The 6,989-nt window shown below is 46.1% G+C and overlaps 1 non-coding gene across 1 annotated transcript; it reads left to right on the forward strand.

The window, feature by feature from the left end:
* Window positions 1-437: 437 nt before the first annotated feature.
* On the forward strand, window positions 438-556 carry LOC143432000 (5S ribosomal RNA). The gene has a single exon (XR_013102846.1). It is a non-coding gene; the product is annotated as a 5S ribosomal RNA (ribosomal RNA).
* Window positions 557-6,989: the final 6,433 nt, after the last annotated feature.

The raw sequence follows: 6,989 nt of genomic DNA on the forward strand, positions 1-6,989 counted from the left end.
GGCGCGATACAGATTTCCCGCGCCAATCAATTGGTTATTCTCGTTTTTACTAAGTGCCAGTCGCTAACATTTTCTACCCTTACGCCACTGCCTTCTCAGAGAAGGATAGTGCTGTTTCTGGTGGGAGCTGAGTTTATCATTACCATATTTGGTCATGTAGCGAGATTTCCGCTGGGCCTGACACCTGCACTCGGTGACGAAGGGTAGCTTCGCCACTGGCAGTGGTCCCTTCGGAAATCACCAGTTCATGGCTTCCGCATGTGCCATCGAGGCTGTTGGAGAAAGTTAATTATCGCATACCCGGAAAATGTTAAAAGTTTAAAACGGTTCCACAAAAATGGCTTGCTGCACATACCATAAACCGTAATAGTTGTTTTTAGCGGAAGGCCTTCTATTGTGCCGTACTGCTAGCCGCTACAGTCCGTTGTTTCACTTTCATTAACGATCATACCACGCATAACTCACCGGTTCTCGTCCGATCACCGAAGTTAAGATGCGTTGGGCGTGGATAGTACTTAGATGGATGACCGCTTGGGAACTCCACGTGTTATTGGCTTACACCTTTTTTTTTCTTGCCTCTTATTACCTTTTTGTCCGTTCTGAGAATCATTTTTTCTGCGATTTCCTCTGTTTTCGGTATCGAAGGGCGAAAAGGGGTTAGAAGCGTTCGCTGCGTCCACGACAAAGAGCGACGCCAGCATTGGCGCACTAATTTTACTTCATCGCTTCGTCTTGTATCTGACTGAAAAGGATTCGCGTCCTGCTGTGATCCATTCGAAACTAGGAGAACGTCACAAGTGCGCGCAACAAGGAGGCAACGCACCACAAACAACACGTTGGCAGCTTTACATAACAAAGGCGACATCTGTTGCTTCACCTTCGTCAACGATCATACCACGCATAACTCACCCAGTCGACCCTTAACTTTCGGAGGTGTTGGACGTATCCTAACCGCGTGGCTTAGCTACCTGCTCATAAAGTGTAGAGAAAGTGAGTTGCTCGAAAAATCTTGATAGTTATCGTAATACGCATTGAACAAATGCGGCAATGGTGAAGTGCAGTGTATTAATGCTGCGCGAGTAGTATTAAAGACTTTTATATTAAAAGAATAAATAACAGTAAACACCTGTTATACGTTAACAATAGCGAACATTACCGAAGGGCACGCGAAATTCTGAAAGAGAATAATATCGAATATTTCTCATACACCGCTAAATATGAAAAACTGAAATCCATATTGTTGGAAAATCTAGAAGGGGATTTCGGACCTGAAATCGTTCTTGAAGAGTTAATTAAACAGAAATTCGAAAACGTTATATTTCCTATTTATCTTATACAACTTTCGGCGGATAGTAATCCAGAAAACCTAAAACAAATAAAAACCCTCCTGCACTCCATCATCTCCTGGGAGAAAATAATCAGAAGGGATAGATTACAGTGCAAGCGATGCCAGCGTATCGGACACGTGGCAGTAAATTGTAATCTACAATATAGATGTGTAAAATGTAACGTGCAGCATAACCCGGGAGAATGCCCCCTCTCTGCTTCCTTAAATTCAGTGGAAGAAGGTGTGGAAATACGCCCCTTTTGCATAAATTGTAAAAGTTGCGGACATCCAGCATCATATAGAGGTTGTCCGAAGATAAAAAAAATAAAACAAAAAATAACTGATAGAATTTTTATTTCGACTGATAGTAGCCGAGCCTAAAATTCATTGTTAGTTATGTTATCCAACGACATTAAGAAATCAGAGCCTACCGACTCTGTGGACACAATGCCCAAGAAGAAACCCGCGAAGACTGAATCGGGATCTCGTTCTAGACAGACTGATGTTTTTCGTCTGAAGAAGAATGATGATACCGACAAATCTATTACAGCTGGCATCTTTGCGAGATTAGGGATAAGTGACCCCACAGCTGTCACAGCTCTTGAAATCCATAAGGAACGTCATCCAACGACCGTTCCCATCGCATTCCGCCAACAACACGCGCTAATCACGCGTACTTGGGATGCCATGGAGGCCATTGGGACGCGTCTGTTCCAGGCCTTGAACGTGCATGGAAATAGGCAGATCTTAGCGAAGGCTATGCTGATCATCTCAGAAGCTAAACTTGCTTTCGCGCATAGGGCCCATATTGATAAACCTGATGAAGATCTTCCGGGACGACGGTATTATACAGCTGAAGAGCTGAAGGATATCAACAATATGGTGACTTCGCTACCCCTGCTCTTAGCCATGTACCTTGAGTGCATCGGCAACGTCAAGACGAGTGACGGTATCGTCACACCTGTGCTTGCCGAACATCAAGACGGCCAGTTGAGTGGTGTGCTAACGTATGCACCACTGCAGCTGCTTCCGCTGCTTCGGATTTTAAGGGTTAGAGTACCCCAGGCTGGAATGGTCTTCCAAGTCGCTCAAGAACTTGTTGACCTTCCAGGTATCGCCTGGGGAGAGTTTGTTCCTCCATCGGTTGGTCGGATAGAATACTTAATGGAAATTGAAAAACAGCAGGCCGCTGGTGCTCGGACTAACTCCGGGTGCTGGCGACCTTTTCCATTTTGGTAAATTCAGAATTGAATTGAAAATTTAAGGCTCCGACTCCCAGTTGTTTTCTGAGATGTATGAAATCAAGGAGGCCAATATTTAAAACGAGTGATAGAAAAAGTAGTACTTTTTCGGTGTTTGGAGTAGCTACTGACGCTAACACCTCGCCAAGTGAGGTCTCGGGACCATATGAGCCTGGGAAAGTCTCCGACACTTACATCTAGCCATGCGAGACTAAATATCGATAGAATTCAATTAAATAATTACGAAATAGAGGAAATTGGCCAGCTGCAGACTAGGAAGATAATACAAAGAAAGGTCAAAACAAGGACAAGTGGTCAGAAATATACTCTCAGGCGGTATACCGAGCTGTAAACCATCGAAAGTACCTCAATCGACCTGAGGACCATCTCTGATGCACCAACGGTCGACTGGAGGATCCCACAACTCAAAGTTTTGACCCTACTCCGTCCATGGATGGCTTAAGAAACAAAGGGGAGACTCGATTTACGTGTACCCTTGACAGCGTTCGCTATCGGAAAGAGGTACACAACACGCACACCAGACACGAACACAAACACGAGTGCGAAAAGCCCTGGCGAGTGTCTTGTTCTGAACAGGACCGCGGTTTTAACCGGCAACTCTAGCGAGAGTCTTGAACTCATCAAGACCGCAGTCTCCAATGAGGCTCCTGCGCGAGTCCCGAATTAGGAGACCGCAGCCTCGACGAAACAACTAAAGTGTCGCATCCGAGCCTTGGTATCCAGTTCGGGTAGGCAGTTCGCGTTCACACCTGGAAAGTTGGCGAAAGATGCAATCGTGGAGCTGCGCCGCATGGTCGATGTCTCAGAACATCGATATGTTGTGGCGATGCTCTTCGATATCTCTGGGCCCTTCGATAATGTCTGGTGGCTCTTTGTCTTAAAATGGTTAAAAGAGCGAGGCTGCCCGTGGAACGTTTTCGAAGTGATGTTAAATTACTTCGACGGTTGACGGGTAAAATTCTCAATAGGTTCCGAACAGGTTTCAAAGCAAGCGACGAGAGGATGCCCACAAGGCTCCATACTTGGCCCTGCTTGCTGGAACCTCATGTTCGACAATATCCTGCGGTCACTCCAGACCACAGTCGAGAATAGATGTGTCGCTTACGCGGACGATTTCATAGTTCCCGTAAGTGGAAGCAATAGAAGAGAACTAGAGAATAATTGCCAGCAGGTAGTTAATCAAATTCTCCATTAGTGTAGGCTGGCTAAAGTCGAGGTATCGGTCATAAAGACGGAGCGACCCCCTTTGGGTCGTTGTTCGGGAGACTTAATAACCTGGCGACGTACACGTGGGGACTTCGCTTCGACTCTCTCGCCGGAATAATAGAGGTGTGGTCGTCTCGTTGGTGGTCTATGCCTCCGCGGTATGAGCCGACCTGTGTATGGAGAGAGAGCTGAGGGTGCAAAGATCAGCGCAGCATCGCACTTTGATCGCGGTAATCGGTGCATACCGTCGAATATCGTGGGAAAGTGTGTGCATAGTGGCTGGCGCAGTCCCTATTGATATAGCCGCCCAGCAGCATAGGGCCCTCTACAATCTTCGTAGCGCCAGAGCATGATCGAGCAGCGCTGCGTAACTTCGTAGTCAACTGTTCGCGTCGGAAGACTCTCCTTCCCCGCGATAGAAATGAAAGTCTTCTGAACGAGAATGTCTCGTTCAAAATCCTCCAGTTGACGAAACTCACTTTGACCGACAATTGTTCAGTCAGCCAAAGTCCTTCTATACAGAAATTAAAACATCAGAGTCAGGGTCTGCGTAATGCACGCATGTACGTAGTAAGTTCGCCTCCGCGAGGATCCCCGTGGATGCTCCGGCGGTTGGGACTCGTTCCTCCTGACGGAGTAACTGAAGGACTCACCCGCGGGAAAGACGCCGCGGCACATCTGGATTTTCCATCGCCCGTTTTAGTGGCTCGGTGTAACTGGGAGGTAGAAGACAAACCAATTGGCATATACCTATAAGGGTGAGGTAGCATATCGAACACCGTCCTGGTGGGAGAATAACAATGAACCTGAAGAGCTATGGTCCTCCGCCTTTTTTGACCTGATGAGGGAGGAAAGTAAGGATGAGATGAGGAAAGAATTCGGTGAGGAACTCAATTGTGGATGTGGTCAGCCGGGCTGGTATCTCGAATACGACAATTTCCTGTTGCAACTACGGAAACCCACAGTAGTACATCACACATGTGCCGGGTGTTCTCTGGCGCATGTATTAATTGAAGACCATGTCCACCTGATGTACCGTGCCACCTTCGCTCGCGTTGGTGAGGCAATACTGGAAAGGATTAAGAGAAGTACGAGGTACCAGCTGCTTGCCGTCAGGGCGTACAGGGATTGCTGAAGACGGTGACGGGATTGTATAAGGGGGGGGGGGGGGTAAACATTTGTCCTTACTGGCGCGAATTCTGTTATTGAGAGCTCGGCTATGGGTTCCTCCCATACGAAGTAATAGAAGCGGCTACATGTCGTTACTCGCCGAAGAGGTCCGTTGGTTTATGTCCAACGTGTGGAAAATACCTAGGAAAATTAGGCACGAAGGAGATTCTTAGAGTAGAAATGGAGGAACGTAAGGCACAACGGTGCCCGAGGGAAAGGGGTTGATGGATACTACACACAAGACGAACAGATAGAGCTGGAACTGAGAACACCCAGCCGTGAGGTCTTACATGTAATGCAAAAGAGTGAAGGAGGTAAGATAAGACCTGTAGTTAAAATCGGTAACGAGATCAAACGGAAAATGAATTTGTTATCAAGCTATCTGGAAGTCAGTTTGTACAGATCACCCTTAACCGTTTGAGTGCCACGTGTTTTAGCTGTTTTCTCGTTCAAAAGTGCCAAGCGGCGCGATGGCGCTTGTCTTATTCCCTCTCTAAGAATGCAAAGGAGCGCTATTGCGCTGTTTTCAGATTTATACAGTAGCTGTAATTGTTTCAATTCGTTGTTGTTCTGCCATCTTTCTGAGCGTAAGTACAGATTTATCAGCGTCTGGGTTGCGTCATATAATATAAAAATATAATTTAAATTCATATTTGCTGTACAAGGAAACTGTGGGAAGAGAAGCAATGTCACGACTTCAATATATATCGAATATTATTTCGAAAATAGAACACGAATGGTTAGGAACAAGGGAAAATGAATTAAACATAAGGGGGAAAAAGGTATACGGACTAGAAAAACTACCAGGACACAACTTCAGGCGTTGCGTAGTTTGCAGTACAAAAAACAGTACTATAAAAAGGTCTGGACTAATTTGTGTAGAATGTAAAAAAGGTTTGCATGCATTATGCTTTGACAATCATATTTGTGTATTTTAATTAAATATTATATATTATATATTATAACTGAAATTAAAATTCGTTCTTTTACTAGTATCATTCATTACTTTTACCTAAAATGGAGTTGTAACCGTAAAGTCGCGCATCTACAAAAACCGAGCGTGTCGCGGTTATCGGTTTCGCAGCCTAGTGCGCTGGTACTGTTCGAGAAACAGAGGAGGAGCGCAAAATCGCTCCGTGGCACTCAAACGGTTAAGCACCTTTTTTGAGGGTGAGGACGGGAACGAGAAGATCGATTACGACCTCATAGATGCGGTCAGGAACAAGTCCCTACGCAAAGTACCCCTGGATCAAGCATGATTTGATCAACATCAGAGTAAGGAGTCGATTCGCGTTGTCTTGATGGAAATGCGACGGTATATAAGTAAAGCTGTACAAAACACAGAGTTCAATGAGGTCTTCGAAGCGTTGTGAGTATTTCTGCTGTTCGATATTGGGGACAGACGATTCATCTGGCGAAACGGGCTACCTTCCGGCTGGCGGTGGACAGCAGTATTTGACACGATCCTTAACATATGTAGCTTCAGGGCTATTAAACGAGTTCCGGAGGCAATCCTGGGGAATAAAGTTACCGTTGAGCACTTTTACAAAACGGGAATGATGTGGTTTTTGCTACTCAAAATTTGGACTTCATTCAGACACTCATCAACTGCTACCAGGGGGTGGGGTACGAAGTGCATCTTCTGAAGATGTGCATATCTAGAGGGAGAGTAGAATTGCTAGGACAGTTATGAGGAAGGTGAGGTAACCGGATACCTGCCCCGCAGTTTTGAAAACATCAGGTTTAGGAACCCGGTATAGGCATTTTCTCTCACTCCGGGAGAGCGTTTATATTTCAACTTAAGTCACCTGCTATGGCTGCGCACTGCATCACCAGACGGATGTGAGGGTCCAGACAGGAAGAGGGTCACCGCATACGCTGTAACATCCACCGCCCTAGGTGGGTGTGGAGTAGACGCCAAAAATAGGCTCGGTGCGTGGATAGCGGAGGCCTCTGACGGGTAGTTAAACACCATGGAAATAAAGAAGGAGATGAGGTCGGTTAAAAGAGACCTAGGGGGATGG

This window comes from Xylocopa sonorina, unplaced genomic scaffold (genome assembly GCF_050948175.1).
Source record: "Xylocopa sonorina isolate GNS202 unplaced genomic scaffold, iyXylSono1_principal scaffold0014, whole genome shotgun sequence".
Lineage (NCBI taxonomy): Eukaryota > Metazoa > Arthropoda > Insecta > Hymenoptera > Apidae > Xylocopa > Xylocopa sonorina.